General features: G+C 40.8%; 1 protein-coding gene, 2 long non-coding RNA genes and 1 other non-coding gene across 6 annotated transcripts in view; 2 read left to right on the top strand and 2 right to left on the bottom strand.

Annotated features, from left to right (window-relative positions):
• Nucleotides 1-7,543: 7,543 nt before the first annotated feature.
• TRNAE-CUC (transfer RNA glutamic acid (anticodon CUC)) lies at nt 7,544-7,615 on the bottom strand. The gene has a single exon. It is a non-coding gene; the product is annotated as a tRNA-Glu (tRNA).
• Nucleotides 7,616-9,753: 2,138 nt separating this feature from the next.
• Nucleotides 9,754-11,462, top strand: LOC113609684 (uncharacterized). The gene is made up of 2 exons (XR_003428765.1): nt 9,754-9,803; nt 10,236-11,462. It is a non-coding gene; the product is annotated as an uncharacterized LOC113609684 (long non-coding RNA).
• Nucleotides 11,463-11,748: 286 nt separating this feature from the next.
• LOC113609673 (uncharacterized) lies at nt 11,749-16,579 on the bottom strand. 2 transcript variants are annotated; one of them, XR_003428760.1, is made up of 4 exons: nt 16,469-16,579; nt 14,380-14,459; nt 14,160-14,242; nt 11,749-12,987 (listed from the first exon to the last, which is right to left on the bottom strand). It is a non-coding gene; the product is annotated as an uncharacterized LOC113609673 (long non-coding RNA). The 2 variants fall into 2 exon arrangements; XR_003428758.1 differs by lacking the exon at nt 16,469-16,579 and having other exon boundaries at nt 14,380-15,876.
• A 1,225-nt stretch (nt 16,580-17,804) lies between these two features.
• NCOA7 (nuclear receptor coactivator 7) overlaps nt 17,805-18,373 on the top strand; it is a 144,293-nt gene continuing 143,724 nt past the window's right edge. Inside the window, exon 1 of one of the 2 annotated variants that reach the window (XM_027087085.1) lies at nt 17,805-18,075. The gene's annotated coding sequence lies outside the window, so the exon portion shown is untranslated. The remainder of the gene's footprint in view (nt 18,076-18,373) is intronic. The other variant, XM_027087089.1, reaches the window with a different exon arrangement.

The raw sequence follows: 18,373 nt of genomic DNA, 5'->3' as shown, positions 1-18,373 counted from the left end.
TGCCAACAAATACAGGAAAGGATGCTCAACATCACTAATCATTAGAGAAATGCAAATCAAAACTACAATGAAGTATCACCTCACACTGGTCAGAATGGCCATCATCACAAAATCTACAAACAATAAATGCTGGACAGGGTGTGGAGAAAAGGGAACCCTCTTGCACTGTTGGTGGGAATGTAAATTGATATGCCACTATGGAGAACAGTATGGAGGTTCCTTAAAAAACTAGAAACAGAACTACCATATGACCCAGCAATCCCACTACTGGGCATATACCCTGAGAAAACCATAATTCAAAAAGAGTCATGTACCACAATGTTCATTGCGGCTCTATTTACAATAGCCAGGACATGGAAACACCCTAAATGTCCATTGACAGATGAATGGATAAAGAAGATGTGGCACATATTTGCAATGGCATATTACTCAGCCATAAAAATAAACGAATTTGAGTTATTGTAGTAAGGTGGGTGGACCTAGAGTCTGTCATACAGAGTGCATAAGTCAGAAAGAGAAAAACAGGGCTTTCCTGGTGGCGCAGTGGTTGAGAGTCCGCCTGCCGATGCAGGGGACATGGGTTCGTGCCCCGATCCGGGAAGATCCCACATGCCGTGGAGCGGCTGGGCCCGTGAGCCACGGCCGCTGAGCCTGCGCGTCCGGAGCCTGTGCTCCGCAACGGGAGAGGCCACAACAGTGAGAGGCCCGAAAAACAAATACCGTATGCTAACACATATATATGGAATCTAAAAAAAAAAAAAAAGGTTCTGAAGAACCTAGGGGCAGGAGCGGAATAAAGACACAGACGTAGAGAATGGACTTGAGGGCACCGGGAGGGGGAAGGGTAAGCTGGGACGAAGTGAGAGAGTGGCATGGACATATATACACTCCCAAACGTAAAATAGATACTAGTGGGAAGCAGCCGCATAGCACAGGGAGATCAGCTCGGTGCTTTGTGACCACCTAGAGGGGTGGGATAGGAAGGGTGGGAGGGAGGCGAAAGAGGGAGGAGATATGGGGACATATGTATGCATATGGCTGATTCACTTTGTTATAAAGCAGAAACTAACACACTATTGTAAAGCAATTATACTCCAATAAAGATGTTTAAAAAAAAAAACCTACAGCAATAGAGAGGTGTGGAATTTTTGCTCATCTAAATATTGCTTGCATGTCATTATCTCAAAGACTTTATTCAAACATTATCATTCATTCCTTTTTGTTTTTTATTTTAATGAAATATTGAATTGGTAGAGAAAAATGATATATGTGTTATAAATAATCAAAGGAGACAACACCTGTGTGCTCACCACCCAGCTTAGCACTACCAGTACTTTGAAAGAGCTCTGTGTGCTTTTCATTGAATCCTTTCTCCATATCTCTATTAACCAGGCACACCCACTATGTTGCTTTATTTATAGTTTACCATCCATGTACATATCAATAAGTAATAGTTTTCATTTAGCATTTTAAAACTGCATATGAAATGAGATCATTCTGTATTTGATTTGCTTTTTAAATTAAGTAGTATTTTTCTGGGATTCATCATGTTGATAAGAGGAGCTGTGATCCGTTTGTTTTCACCACTCTGTAGTATTTCATTTTACGACTATACCACAATATAATTTAGCTCTTCTACTCTTTTTTTGCGGTACGCGGGCCTCTCACTGTTGTGGCCTCTCCCGTTGTGGAGCACAGGCTCCGGATGCGCAGGCTCAGTGGCCATGGCTCACGGGCCTAGCCGCTCTGCGGCATGTGGGATCTTCCCGGACCAGGGCACGAACCCGTTTCCTCTGCATCAGCAGGCGGACTCTCAACCACTTTGCCACCAGGGAAGCCCAGCTCTTCTACTCTTGATGGACATTTAGGTTGCTTCCAGTTTGGGTCTATTATGATGGTACTACTGTGAACATTCTTGTATATGTCTTCTGGAGCTTACGTGCAGGATTTCTCCCAGGGGATTGAATTGCTGAGCATGAGAACCTCCAACTTTACTAGATAATAACAAATTATTTTCCAAAGTTATTTTATCACACCAATTTACACTCCGACCTTTAGCGTATACAAGTTTCAGTCTATTTCCTTACCAGCACTTGATATTGTTAGATTTTTCCATTTTTGCTAATTTATGGGTATAATCAGACTCTCTTGTTTTAATGTGCATTTCTTGGTTACACAAGAAGTCAGTCCTCTTTTCAAAGGTTTATTGGTGACCATGTTTCTTCTGAAAAGTGCCAGTTTCAATTTTTTGCCTCATTCTTTCATTTATCCACTCGAGTCATTTGATTTGCTACTATGTGCCAAGTACTGTCATTGTCTAGAGGATACAAAGATGAATATGATGTAGACCCTGTCCTCATGAAGCTCCTGGCTTACTATCATTATTGCTTTCAGGGATCATACTAATAATCAAGACCAAAAAACAACAACAATTTTGAGCACCAATTATATGATTATCACTTTGTAAGACAGAAGTACATTTTATGAATTCAAACGTCAAGGAATTTACAAAACCATAGCTTACACAAAACAATAGGAAATTATTAAAAGTACCATACATTATGTTACATATATTATAAAAATTCAGAGGATGTAATAAGCAGAAAAAAGTAATTGATCAAGTGTGTCCATGGTTTAAATTTAAATTTCTTTTCTTTTATGTAACTAATGTAAAAACATTTTTTCCTATAGCTTACTTATTAAATGAGGAAAATGGAAAAAAAGAACCATTTTTATTTAAGTCAATAAGATAATAGTGATCAACATGGAGATGTGGCAAAGATTAGTTTTAATTAAATAAAAATTATGCTGAAGAAAGAAACACTTTCACAAATCAACATGCTTATCCAATAAATGCAAGTATGTTGTGTTTGCTGTTAAACTTATTTTTTTTTTTAAGAGTACTTTTTTTTCTTTTAATTTATTTAATTTATTTATTTTTGGCTGCGTTGGGTCTTTGTTGCTGCATACGGGCTTTCTCTGGTTGCCGTGAGCGGGGGCTACTCTTCGTGGCAGTGTGTGGGCTTCTCATTGTAGTGGCTTCTCTTGTTGCAGAGCACGGTCTCCAGGCACGCAGACTTAAGTAGTTGTGGCTCGCGGGCTCCAGAGCACAGGCTCAGTAGCTATGGCGCGCGGGCTTAGTTGCTCCACAGCATGTGGGATCTTCCTGGACCAGGGCTCGAACCCGTGTCCCCTATGTTGGCAGGCGGATTCTTAACCACTGTGCCACCAGGTAAGCCCCTAAACTTATTTCTTAATTGAAAGTTTTCCCCAACTTTCTGGGGAATTTGGTAACCTCCAATAAGCAGCTGCTAGGATTGACTCTCACCAAAATTGTAATGCATAGAGTTCAATTATTCATTTGAAATAGAACCTGAGATATCATACAATTCCTTTTTCCTTCTGTGGAACACTCCCCATGAACCACCCTATTTGTAAAGACTGCTCTAAAGAACACTCCATAGTGCCACCAGAAAATTTGTTGTAGCTGGGGAGTCTTAAAGAATACAGGATTTAGGCTGGGCAAATCCAGGCGGGAATCCTGGTTCCCCAACATATTTGTATGACATACTTGTATAACTTATAAATAAGTTATAAACTTTCTAAGTTTCCTAAACTACAAAGCAAGGATAATTGTAAGAATTGATTCTAATATTGTGGATTCAGCATTCAAAACCATAACTTACACAAAACAATACGCAAATTATTAAAAGTACTATATATTATATTATGTATATTATAGAAATTCATAGAAATAATTTAGAAATTCATCTAAAAGAAGACAATAAGAGGTAGACATTATTCAGGATGACTCAGTTTAATTCTTTTTCTGCTTTCTGCTCTCAGCAGAAATATAGCAGTGTGATTGATAAAAAATAGTATTATGAGGGGTTAGCTTTCAAGTGAAGTCCTAGCAATCTACTTCTTGGTTTAATTGATTATTTAATTCATTGATTTAGCACCAACCATATGTCAAGCACTGTACTAGATGCTGTTGAAAGTCCTTCCTTTCCTTCCTACCTTAGTTACTCTCAGACATCCTTTATAATTCTAGAATTTGTCAGCCCAATCAAGGTCCACTGTAGTAGCCCAACCCTGGGTGAATGATGATTATTTATTTAAATAAAGTAATTTGACAGGTCCAGAAATATATTTTTGGTATACAGCAAATAACCCCTGCTATATTTTCTGCAGGTTAAATAATTTCTATTCCTTTACCCTTAAGGAGCCTCTTCATATGTGGAGTATTTCTGCAGACAGTCCTTCAGCATTTCCCCACTCTTTGAAAGCACAGAAATGGAGCACAATATTCTGGCTCTACGAAGCAGTAATTTCATACTATGTGTAGGTTATGTGATATATTTCTGTGTCTAAATGACAATGTCATGTAGAAAAACTGACTAAAAATAAGAGTAGAGGGAATTCCCTGGCTGTCCAGTGGTTAGGACTCAGGGCTTTCACTGTGGTGGCCGGGGTTCAATCCCTGGTCAGGGAACTAATATCCCCCAAGCTGTGCAGTGTGGCAAAAAAAAAAAAAAAAAAAATTCCATTAAAAAATAATAAATAAATAAATAGTGGTATATATACATAAAAAAACAGTAGAATAGATAAAACACAAAATGATTCTAACCATAACAAAATAAAACTCCATTAAAAAATAAATCAAACAAGAGAAATATGCTACTGCTATTAATGACTACCCTGCAATCTCCAGACTCTTTCTTCTTTGACTTCTTTGACCTTGACTTATCCTCACTCTGCTCCTTCAGACTTTCCTCCTTTGTCCTCTTCTAGCCAGTCAGGCTTGCAAACCTCCACTCTTCATTTTGCTGTACTCAATCTCTTGGCATGCATTTCCATTCTTGAGAGTTCAATTCTCAATTCAAAGATGAATCTCCTCAGAATCTATCATCATTAGTCAAAAATGTCAACCCATGTATAGGACAGCTTCACTTGGATGCCCTCTCTTTAGTCCAAACCTAAATGCAACTTAACTTCCTGCTGTGCCTCGTTCTGAATCAACACCCTTTCCAAATTAATAGGCCATAATCAAAACCTTAATCATTTTCCCCTTTGATTCCTACTCAACTGTGATAAACAGTCTTACTGCCCTTTCTTACCTGTGCCTACAACAGTGACTGGCATGGAGTGAGAATTAAGAAGTGTTTGCTAAATCAGTGAATGAATGAATGAATGAGTGACAATAACTCTGTGAAGCATGCATGGGAGCTAGTAGCATCTCCATTGTACAGAAAAAGCTCCAGAGGCTCAGAGAAGCTGAGTCACTTTCCCAAGGTAACTCAGCTGATATTGGCAGACAGGATTATTTCACAGTCTCTGGCTCCTGAACAAGAGTGTTTTCTTTGCTTTCCTAAGACCTCTTTTTCTTCTCCATATTTGCTCTTCTGCAATATCTAGTTATTGATAGGTTTGCTGTCTCTTTCTCACACTAGTCCAGACCCTCACCACATGGAGTCATGTTTAAAGCTATGGTCTCCTAGACAGAGTTGCTTACTGTGGTCTGGCTTCCACTGGTCTATTCTGAACCCAACAGCCGTGTCTCACCACCCGTCTTTACTTACTCTCCTTCATCTTCTCCTTGACCTTTTTACAATATCCTATTCTCTTCACTGCTACTTCCTTCTTGAATTTCTCTGATCTGGTTATAAACTCTCTTACTGCTCCTTTGCTGTTTTCTTTCTGGTTATTCTACTTCTTCCCATTCTCCTATAATATATTCTCACCTTGGTTTATTACTTGGTCTTCTGTCCTTTTTCTAGATTCTCTTTTTGAGAGAGCTCATATCTTCTCAAACTTCTAAGCTAATATCTCCAAAATCCCTACCTTCCTAAGTTCCATCCAGTATTTCCAACCACCATTTACCTGTGCTGCCACAGCTGGGATCCAACTGAACTTACCTTCTGTCCCGAGTCTGTTTCCCCACCTCAACCTCCCTACCACTTTTCATGCCACTCCAACTTTACTAACCACATAGAACACAACTCATATTGTCATTACTGATTCTTCCCTATTATTCTTAAGCTTTTCTATCCTATCAAATACCAAGGCTTCTTGCATTCACTTTGTAACTCCATAGATTGTCTTAAGGTCCTCCATAATCTGGCTGCACTAACCTGTCTTACCCGGACCTGCACTGTTCCCTAGCACAGGTGCCCTTCTATAGCCAGCCTGGTACAGCCACACTGGATGCCCAGGCCTTGGTCATCCTGGATCCCCTAAGATTAAATGCCCATTCCCACTCTCTCAAGCTTTCCAGATCCTGCTAGCCTCTAGGCTATTTTGGGAACCAGTTTTCCAGTTCTATTTTCATTCTCATATCCACTTCTTTCTCCCTTCCCTCATTACATATTTCAATTATTTGAAGTACTTACCACATAGCAAAGAGTCGAGGAAAGGTGCCTTTGTTTTTGTTAATGGCGATAATAATAAGAAATATATTTCTGTCTTAATTCCTCAGTGAAAGACTCCTTAAACACTTCTGCTTTTTTCTACCCCTGGACCATTAATAAATACTCTTCCTTTTCCTCTTCCAAACCAGGCTCAGCACAGCTAAAAGGAAAGTAAGACAAAGCCACAGGAGCTGTAATTAAGCTCTTGGTTTATTTCTGTGCTATTGTGAAATTTCAGGCTTAAAATGAAATGGTCAAAAAAAACCCCCAGTAGCTTAAAAGTTAGCAAAGGTTAGAATGATTTTGAAATTTCAGGATTAAAAAAAAATGTAATGTCTATATAGCACCATTTTATCTTCTTTTTGACTCCAACATTTCCATATTCTCTTTTGGGGAATTCCCAGAGTCCTTCTTTGCCCTGAATGTAAGAATTCCAAATGATACTTAACTATTTTTGAAAGACCTATATGATTAACCTACAGGGAATCGACACACTGGATGCAAGAACTTTGCCATATTTGCGTGAAGGTCTTTGAGAAAAGTTAAAATACAACAGGTAAAATAATTACTACAGTGTGTTAGTAACAGAAAATATAAAGCAGCTACTTGATAATTAACCAACAACATATCTCAGAAAAGATCTTAGATTCATAAAGAAGAACCGGGTAAGAACAGCTCCAACATACGCAATTTACAAAGCACAAAATCTGAATATATGAAACTTGACTCTCAGCGTGATGCAAAATAGGTATAATCCCTCCTAAAATGATTTTCCTCCTCTTATTAGTCAAACGAAGCTCCAGATTAACAAAGGCTCAATAAATTAATGCTTGTATACACATCCAAACTATTTCCAAAGCTGGAAAACGCAAATTTATAAGTGACGTAGTTGTATTTAGAGTACTTTAGAATCAGGGATCATTTTGTTGCTTATTTGATTGCAAATATCTGTAGAAAGGTATGGCGTATTTTAAATCTTAGGTTCAATAATATTCAAAGCTAATTGAATTTTTAAAATCTTAGGTTCAATAATATTGAAACGTAATTGAATTTAAAATCTTAGGTTCAATAATATTCAAAGCTAATTGAATTTGTACAACCATCATAACTCATTTGCAAACAAGAAAAGTTGCTTCCCTGACCGGGAATCGAACCCGGGCCGCGGCGGTGAGAGCGCCGAATCCTAACCACTAGACCACCAGGGAACTTGCTAGCTTCTTTCTCTCTTAGTGTATTTGTTTCTTTAGAAATCGCCACGTAAACCTGGCCAATAAAAAAAGAGATTGTTGCCTCTAAGCCCTGCCCACTTCGTTCCTGTTTTGGGTTTCTGTAGGTTTGCAATGCTTCACGATAAAAAGTTGGGGAAAAAAGAAATAGATATTTCTAGGAAATAAAAAATAAAATAAATAAAATTAAAATAGCATATACAATTTCTAGGAGGATACGGGAGGAACTGTTGAATTTCTTCACTTGACTAAACCCGGCAAATGCTCTGCGCTCTCAGGCGATCTCCGCGGCGGCTCCTAAGGGGAAAGGCTGGCTCCTCCAAATCGAATCCTCTTCCGACTGCCATGCTGGAAAAGACTTCCTGGGATTTCATCCTAATTATGTAACATGTAAATATCTGTATCTAGACAATGTTAAAGTACTGTCCAGAACCTTGCAATTTGCTTTATCATTTTCTCAATCATCTAGCTGCTCTTTCTAAATCTAACCTCTTTCTCTCTGTGTGTATGTCTTTGTCTTTTCCTCTCACGCAGATGTTAAATCCCACTAAACATTTTACTAAATCTAACGGTAAGATTGCCACGGGCGGAGAGTGTTTCCCGGTGTAGAGCTTGGCACAGAGCAGATGCTCTGTAAGTGTGGGTGATGAAGGGCCTCGTGGCCTTTAGGACGCGACTACTTAATTTACTTATTTGAGAGTCAGATTAACGAAAGTGGGAGGGCTGTGGGTAATTCGCTTAGTGAAGAACCAGGGCATCTGCACCCGGATCGGAGTAAAACGCGTTTTAAACGCGTAAACAGCGTTAAAACGCGCTGTTTCCATTATCCTCCTGCTTTTCAAGCTGTTATTATCTGGGCAAGTGCTTCCTTTCTCCGCATTATGTATGAGAAACGGCCAGGAAATGATGCAATTACCAAAGGAGTCAAGAAACCTTCCAGCCCAGCCTCAGTTCGGAAGCCCTCATGAAATACGAGCAGAAGACAATAGGATGAAACTCAGTTTTGAAAGCGTCAGCCGTTACAGTTGGACAAATGTAACCCTAGAGACCCCGCTCCGCTGCAAAATGGAAGGAGGCTTAAGTAAAACAGATATAAATTTGTAATGAACTTGCGCACAACCTCCGGCGCCATTGTGAATTACAGCCTTCGTCCATCACCTAGAATTTAGGTGAGCCTGAGCTAGAATATTTTTTCTTGTTTTCAGCAACTCAGAAATGGAGTTTAGATTACTGATAAAACTTATCTAAAATTATTTAATAATATGCAAACAGGAAGATTAAAATGACTTATTAAGACTAATAAGTAAAGATGGAAACATCACCAGAAGAAATTTCTAAACAACTACTATATTTTAGATGGGACCCACACCCCTTTCCTATATCAAGGAATTTTTAGGAAATCGAGTGCAGTAGGTGGAGATTTTACCTCTCAACTGGGGGTTTTCAGAGCTTAGCATGAAAGAGCATCTGATTTTGAATTAAAAGATAAAGCAGATATTACTTTTAGAATAATTTAAATTTGTTTTAATAGGTTTAGTCACAGTCTTGTACAAAAGGTACGAAAGGGTACAGCGAGAACCATCATTCCTCTTTTATCACTCTCCATTTCTTCTTCCCAGAGTTGACCAGTGTTAACAGTTTCTTCTGTATCCTCCTAGAAATTGTCTATGCTATTTTAAATTTTATTTATTTTATTTTTTATTTCCTAGAAATATATATTTCTTTTTTCCCCAACTTTTTATCTTGAAACATTCCAAACCTACAGAAAACTACAAGTATAGAACATTGAACACACATATATGCTTCATCTTGACCTGTGCTAATTTAGTAGTACCAGCATCCACCGTGTGACTTTTGTGCACTGAAATGTGGTTAGTAAGAGTTTAGGTGTTCTATAAGTGTTGCATGCATACTGGAATTTTTTTTTTTTTTTTGTGGTAGGCAGGCCTCTCACTGCTGTGGCCTCTCCAGTTGGGGAGCACAGGCTCCGGACGCGCAGGCTCAGCGGCTATGGCTCACGGGCCCAGCCGCTCCGCGGCATGTGGGATCTTCCCGGACGGGGGCACGAACCCGCGTCCCCTGCATCGGCAGGCGGACTCTCAACCACTGCGCTACCAGGGAAGCCCGCATACTGGATTTTTAAGCCTTAGTATGGAAAAAAAAAAATGTAAAATATCTCATTAATAATTTTTACATTGAGCACATTTTAAATGCTAATTGAATATGAGTTAAAATATTAAAATTAATTTCACTTTCTTCTTTGTTTTTAACCTAGCTACTAGAATATTTAAAATTATTGATATATATATATATATGGCTTGCATTATATTTCTATTTTATAGTACTAATCTAGATTCACCAGTTGTCAATATTTTGCCATATTTGCTTTCTCTTGATCTTTTTTCTGAGCCATTTGAGGTTAGTTGCAGACACCATGATACTTTACTTCGAAAAACTATACCATATATTTCCTAAGAACAAGCAATACAATTATCACACTTAGGAAATTTAAATTTAATACAATATTATTTATGATACAGTTCATAGTCAAATTTTTCAATTGTCCTAACACCTTTTATACTTTTTCATTTTTATCCAGGATCCATTCAAGGATTATACACTGCATTTAATTGCCAAGTTTCTGTAGTCTCCTTCCTTTAATCTGAAACAATTCCCCAATTTTTTTTTTATAGCATTGAATAGTGGAAGACATTTGCTTCAGAAAGTCCCTCAATTTAGACAAGTATTTCTCTTGTCAGGAAAACTACCTTAAGTGATATGTCCTTCTCAGTGCATTATATCATAATTCAAATAATGCTGATGTATTGTGTTATCTCTAATGGTAAATGTGGTAGGCAGAATAATGGCTCCCACAGAGATGTACCTGTCCTAATCTCCAGAGTATATGAATATTACTTCACGTGGCAGTAGGAATTTTGCAGATGTGTTTAAATTAAGGATTTTGAGAGAGAGATTAGCCTGGATTATCTGGGTGGGCCGGAAATCATCACAGGGGTCCTTTTCAGTCAAGGAGGGAGACTGGAGAGTTGGAGTCCCAGTGATGTGATCCCAGGAAGACTCTACCAGCGTTTAACTGGCTTTGAAGATGGAGGCAGGGGACCATGAGCTAAGGAATGCAAGGGGCCTCTAGAAACTGAAAAAGGCAAGGAAAATGTTCTCCCTCAGCACCTCCAGAAAGAAAGCAGCTCTGCCAACACCGAGATTCTGACCCATGTCAGAATTCTGGACTACAGAACCGTAAGATAATAAATTTGTGCTGTTGTAAGCCACTAAGTTTGTGGTGAATTTTTTACAGCACCAATAGGAAACAAACACAGTAAGTCTGATCATTTGGTGAAGGTGCCTGCCATATTTCTCCATTGTAAAGTTACCCTTTACACTTGTAATTAACAAATAACAACAACAACAACAAAAAGCAAATATCACCATGAAGTAATACTTTGAAAATGTATGAATTTTCTGTTCCCCCTCAAAATTTCACCCAGTGGTTTTAGCATCCACCGATTATGCTTGCCTGAATCAATTACTACTATGTTGACCGCAAAACAGTGTAATTTTATTATTCACCTGTAAAGAACTTTCCTTTCTGTATTCCCTCTTTTTATTCTTTATTTAATTTTAAAATATCAGTTTGGACTCATTCTTTTTTTATTTTTGTGGTTTTAGTCAATGTGTTATAATCTACTGCTGTCATTATTAATACTTAAATTGTTCCAAATATGGCCAGAAGGAGTGTCTGTAAGCTGGCTCCTGTATTCTTTTGACAGGTCCCTATAAATTTTTGAGCAATTACTTTCTAGCATAAGATGGTGCAGGCACACCCTCTACTAGCATAAGATGGTGCAGGCACACCCTCTACTTTGTAAACTGATTTATGGAGAATTAACATCTTTATGCATGTATCTTTTCTCTTTTAATTTCCTTGTTTAAAATTTTACACAACCAGGGGCATACTCTACATACTCTTCTGTGACCTTTTTTTAAATTAATTTCTTTTGAAGCATGTCCATTCTTTACATAAAGAGTTTTTTCATTATTTTTGATAACTGCATGGTATTCCATTGTATAGATATTTTATTAAAGTAGTTTTATATCATTGGTCATTTAGATTATTTTCAATTTTTTGTTCTTAACAAAGTACTACAACAAATAACCTTGGTGCCACATAATAGGCCTTTAGTTTTTATTAATTGACCCACAAATGACTTACCTTATGGACTGCCAATTTCTGACTTGAAAATGTTATATATTGGAAGAAAAATCATGGCATCCAATTCAAATTCAGTTCTCGTTATAATTTATGGGCAATGTAATTTTTCAACTTGATTTCAACCTGACTCAGCTATTCTTCTTCTGTTCATTAATTTGTTCATTTGCTGAACAAATATTTATCGACTGTCTATTATATGCAAGTCACTATGTTAGGCACAGGATGCCTGATCCTGAAGTTTAGTCTGGCGGGGTTCAAGTAAACAAGCAATTACAGTCAGTAGAGTAGTGGATAGTAAAAGAAACGTTTGACTATACTTCAATTTAATAAGTTCATTTAATACATTGAAAGCATGTTATTTATCGCACATACTTTGCTGATAGGGATGTAAAATCGTACAGCCACTCTGGAAAATACTTCGGCAGTTTCTTATAAAACTAATTATGCACCCATCAATTGTACCCTTAGGCATTTATACCAGAAAAATGAAAATTTATGTTCACATAAAATCTGCACATGAATGTTTATAGTAGCTTTATTCATAATAGCCTAAACTGGAAACAACGGAAACATCCTTCAGTGGGTGAATGGTTAAACTGTGGGACACACATACCATGGAATATTTCTCAAAAAAAAGAACAAACTATTGATACATATAACAACTTGGATAGATCCCAAGGGAATTATGCTGAATTAAAAAAAAAAAAAGCCAATCCAAAAGGTTATACACTGGATGATTCCATTTATCTAGAATTTTTGAAATGATAGAGATGAGAACATATTAGTGATTGACAGGAATTAGATGGGGTGGGGAGGAGGATGGAGGTGACTGTAAAAGGGTAGGTGTGGTACCTTTGTAGGAGTGATACAGCAGTCCTGTAGCTCGGGGGTCCCCAACCCCCCCTGTCAGGAAATGGGCCACACAGCAGGAGGTGAGCTGCAGACAGTGGAGCTTCATCGGCTGCTCCCCATGGTCCCCCATCGCTCACATTACCACTGAACCATCTCTTCCCCCACTCCCACCCGGTCCGTGGAAAAATTGTCTTCCGTGAAACCGGTCCCTGGTGCCAAAAAGTTTGGAGACCGCCGCTGTAGCTTATCGTGGTGGTGGTAGAAGGATCTATACCGATGATAAAATTGCATAGAAATCACACACACACAGGCAAGAACATGTATAAAACTAGTGAAATGTCAATGAGCTCTAAAGATCATACCAATGTCATTTTCTGGTTTTGATATTTACTGTAGTTGTGCAAGATGTTATCTTTGGGAGATAACTGGGGGAAAACCTGGGACTTCCCTGTACATTTTTTGCAACTTTCTGTGAATCTCTATTTCCTTCGAAAAACTCCCTTTTCCGCTGATTGCACTGTAATTTTCTTTCACTCAAGTAAGTCCAGTAAACAATCACCACTTAACATCACTTTGAGTTTAGGGATTCATTTCAACATTTTAAATTATATCTTAGCACAGTATCTTAGCACTAGATTATTTAAATAAGTTTTTCAGAAATTATTAAAAAAAAAAGAATTCTCAAGCTATTAAATAGACTATCTTTAGCAGAAATAAGGCAGCAGAAACTGTCCAAGGGTAGATACTTTTTAATTAACTGTGAATAAAAGAAAGGGACAAATTTGGGGGGGGGCTTATTCTAAATAAGCAGCCATACGTTCTACCTACTAACAGGCGCCCAGACAGCAATCCGTTCCTATATATGTCAGTATTTCTTTCTCAATACACTCTGGCAGGCTCTTTCTCTTTTCAAATGACAAGGAGATTTCTACCTCCTCTTTAGACGAGATTTCTACCTCCTCTTTAAACAAGATTTCTACCTCTTCTTCATAACAAGCCGAGAGAAGCACTGGACCTAGGCCTATCCACAAAAGGACCTATTTACATTCTTCTCAAAACTCAAGATGGTATCTAAGATGTTCTGGACCAATGACCCCAGTTGTGAAAATGAGCTACTGCCTTCAACACTATTAAATAGTGAACTCTATTCTGCCTCTTTAGGTGCAAGATGGCTCCCCCACAGACCTCCAAGATGTCATCAGTGTTTCCCTCCCACGGAACCCCTGTGTCTCAACTAGCCTACGTCAGGTGTGTGCAAGGAGGTGTGTTTCTCTTTGTGCTAGGAAAAGCAGGATGGGTTTAACCACTAGAGAATGAACTTTCTTGGTGCTGGTAGATTAAACTCACCAACCAGTACAAAAATCTCCTCTTCAACATCTTTACCGAGAAAACTCCCAAAGAAGTTTCTATTCTTTCTGTAGTTGTGAGCTCATTACTTACCAGGGAGCTTTCATTTTGACAAGGTGTTGCAGCAGTATTTGCCAGTGTTTCTGGAACTCCAGTTTCATGAGAGGTTACCAGTGCTGTGGTCAGAAGCAGACATACATACTTCATTACAAAACTATTCTTGGATAGATATGTAAGAAAAATACAGAACACATTTGCAATAATGGTTGCTGTTGTTTGGTGATGTTCCCAAAGATGTGGAAATCATACCCACCTCCTCCAGGAAGTCCCTTGGGTGAACACCTGATGCCTGAACTCAGGGATCCAGTTGTCTCCCACTATCCAATTCCTGCCCTGAGGAGCAAAAAAAAGGAGGGCAAGTGACCCTCTTTTCTTCCTTTAAGAGCTGAAGGCCTTTCTGCTTCTGTCTACCCCCAAAGTCTCATCATACAGCTTTCTTTACCCCAGAAAAAGTGAGATGACAATTCTGCCTAAATTCCACTAAAATGGCCTCTACCCTTCAACAGAGATAGAAAGATCAGTTTTCATTTTTAATAGAGGCCCTCATATCCATAAAATCAGTGTAGCATTACAATTTTTCATCAACTCAGCATTTACCAAGCATTTTCTATTAGCTAAGTACAGTGAGGGGTGCCAAGGATACAATTTTTTAAAAAGAAAACCTTTTTTATAATAATGTATATTGCTATAAAAATACCTAACTTTTCTTGAAGGTCACGTTCTAGACTTTAGCCTAAGCGTCATTCACAGATTATCTCATTTAATCCCTATATCCACCCTGAAATTTGGTACTATTATCATCCCCCTTTTACAGATACAGAGGTTAAGTAATTTACCCAAGGTCAGCATGTGATGGAGCCACAGTCTGAAGCCAGAGCCCGAACTCTTAGAGATTACCCTGTTCTTAAGAAGTACACATTCTAATGAGGTTTGATCTGTAGTGTACTAAGATTTCCCCAATAACTTTATATACTGTATCTCATTCTCCCAATTAAAATTTCACCTTGTAGTTAGAGCAGTGCTATCCAGAAGAATTTCTGGCAATAACGGAAATGCTCTATTCCATGCTGTCCAATGAGTAGTCTCTAGCCACGTGTGGCTCTTTAGCACTTGAAATGTGGCTAGTGAAATGAAAAACTACATTTTAAATTTAATTTAGTTTCAATTTAAATGGCCACATGTGGCTAGTGGGTACTGTATTGGACAGCACAGATCTAGAGGATGAGGAAATGGTTTTATTTCTTTGGATTTCTCTATAAAGACAAGGCTTAGGCAAATCAATAAATGCTGAGTTAATGAAAAAGAATAAATGAACAATCATTAAGGGGGAATTTTCTTCCTCTTTAAACTGTAGAGCAGAAATCTTTAGTCTACCGTGACTTTCATTGTAATAAAATGTTATAATAAGCATATGATACAGCCTGCAGTCCTAGAGCAGTTCATGAAGACAGTAAAGAGGATCCTTAAATTATAAGCAATGTTTTTCAAAGGCTGACAAACCATTTATAATTGATGGTTACTACTTTTAGAACACATAGTTATATCTTTGCCTAATAAAAAAAAAGATCACTGCTTAATTTTTTTTCTTGACAAAATCTGGGGTCCATAGAGAGAAAAACAAAAGGGAACTCTTGGTGGTGAAAGGATGGAAACAATCAAGAATTGCAACTCGGGCTTCCCTGGTGGCGCAGTGGTTGAGAGTCCTCCTGCCGATGCAGGGGACACGGGTTCGTGCCCCGGTCCGGGAGGATCCCACATGCTGCGGAGCGGCTGGGCCCGTCAGCCATGGCCGCTGAGCCTGCACGTCCGGAGCCTGGGCTCCGCAACGGGAGAGGCCACAACAGTGACAGGCCCGCGTACCTCAAAAAAAAAAAAAAAAAAGAATTGCAACTCAATGGACATTTCATGCAGAAACTACAGACTAAAGCAGACTCTTTACAAATGTGAGACTCAGCAACTGCCAGATTCTCGTTAAGTGACTTTGTTTTGTCACTTATTCATCACAAATATACATATAGATTCCTATAGTCAATTCGTTCTGAATATGGGGCTAGATATGATGAATAATAATGGGTACTTTTGAAAATAAACTGGGGCTCTATATCAAATCAGAGTCTCTGGAAGTAACCAAGTCATGTGCCCTGTGTTTCCTGATCCGTATACAATGCAGCTCCTACCCTGCTCCCCACTGGATGTCCACTTTACTTAAAAGAACTCATCTCAGAAAGTCTAAGCAATTTTATCACAGTTTGTACTGCTATGGAACATGTCTCTTCTTTGCCTGTTTTTAAAAAATTCATCTTAGATTTCAAAATCGTTAAAGAAGTGTGAGAGCAACTCACTTTCTCTGATGATCCCAAACCATGTTCTTCTGATTCAATGAAATCAGCTCTTTATACCTTAGAAGCCTAATTTTCCCTTGGAAATAATTTGCAAATAACGTAATGAATGCCTAAAGAGAAAAGAGTAAAATACCCAGTTCTTCACATTCAAACCAAAACGATGCAAACCTGAGGTCCAATTTTATACATGCTCAGTATATCATGGGCGATTATTCCATATTTTGCAAGATAATATAGCATGACCACTTGCAACTGAAATCCCAAAGCCATCACTGTTAAATGCTTCGCTCAGTCTTCCACGAGAGGCTGTTACAGCTTAAGCAGCATCAACGAGCCAGAGGAGGCCGCTATCTAGTGTGCCTGTGTGTCTGGCCTCTGACACACCAATGTTATCGCACCAGCTGCAGGCTCCACCATGAAGTTTTTTTCTGTGCGGACGGGTAAACCGCACGGCCAAATCCTCCTAGTCATCTTGCAGTGCTGGTCATGGGACCGTAGAAGGAACAGCTCCCAGATGGGGATGGGAAGTTCACAGGCACTGCCCCGCAGCTGATGCAAATCTTCCCAACCCAGGCTCTCTCGGGTCTTTGCCAAGAGTCGTCCTGGAGGGCTCAATTGCTACGTCCCTATTGCTGTAATGGCAGCATCCGGGATGCTGTGCCTAGGATGGGAGCGGGAGGGGGGAAGAGATGGTGGGCCCCTTTGAGAAACACAACGCCGTTAAGGACAGAAGGATGAATTTATTGTGACCAGTGGTCCCCGAACTGGAAGGAAACTCAAGGCTTTAAAGCTCAGGGAGACACTCTTTAACTCCAGCTCTGCTCTCAGAGGCGTATTCCCACGAACAGTGGTGGCCACAGCGAGGCAGCTGTAGGAGATGCAGCCCGGGTAGACGTAAGAAGACCCTCCCAGGCTTAGCCGCCGGGCGTCCGACCGCCGGAGTCGCAACGAGCTCACTCCCGGGAGGCGTCACAAAGGGCTGAGGCCTGCGGAGGCCTAGCGCGCACCTCTCCGGGGCGGAGCCGCCGGGCTCGGGCTGGGGCTGCGCCGGGTCAGCGGAGGCTGCAGCCGCCAGGGGGTGGCGCGGCTCCCAGACCGCCAGCTAGGAGGTCGCCGGAGCAGGGAGGATGCCGCAGCAGCAGCCCGAACGGCCGAGCTGAGCCGCCGAGCTCCCCGGCCCCCGCCGCAGCGGAGGGGCGCAGAGCGTGGCGCGGGCCGGGCGGAGCTAGAGGTGGGCGTCTGCACCGCGTCGCGCCACCCGCTGCTCCCCGCCTCCGGCCAGGCCCGGCAGCCTGTCGTGGCCGATGTCCTGACCGCGGGTGCATCTGCAGGGTTGGCTAGGCACCGCGCCTGGGGAAAGGCCTGAGGAGTCCCCGCGGCGACCGCGTCCAGTAGCACCGGACGCCGGTCCCCCGGGGTGCGCGCTTGGGCGCTCCTCCCTCCTGCCCCAGCACCGCGTCACCGCAAGGTCCTCCCCCGACCCCTCCTCCCACCCACCCTGGAGGATGCGCTCCCAGGCGCCGAGCGGCAGAGGCCACCGCTCTCAGAAATGCGTGCACCGGCTCCCTTTTTCCCGGACCCGAAGAGCCGGCGCCCCCGCCCTGTAGGTAAGTAGGTGAGGCGGGGACTAGCCGTCGCAGCCGCCCGCTGCTGCTGCTGCTGCTGGGTAGGGGCGGGGGGCCGGGGCCAGGACCCGCCAAACTTGCCTCCCTCTGGAGCTCGGTGCAGCGCTCGGAGGTGTCCTAATGGCGCTGGGCGCAGACCCCTGTTAACCTGACAACCTCTTCTTGAGCTCGGGAGGCCCAGCTGTGGCGAAGGAGAGCTTGACCCTTCCCCGCCCACACCCTGGGCCCCGTGGGGTGCGCGCTTCGGGCAGGGACGGGGAGGATGTGTTGCTGTGTGGAT

The sequence above is a fragment of the Aethalodelphis obliquidens genome, unplaced genomic scaffold (genome assembly GCF_003676395.1).
Source record: "Aethalodelphis obliquidens isolate GAN/ISIS:26980383/991018 unplaced genomic scaffold, ASM367639v1 scaffold3, whole genome shotgun sequence".
Lineage (NCBI taxonomy): Eukaryota > Metazoa > Chordata > Mammalia > Artiodactyla > Delphinidae > Aethalodelphis > Aethalodelphis obliquidens.
This window is presented reverse-complemented; position numbering and strand designations above follow the sequence as displayed.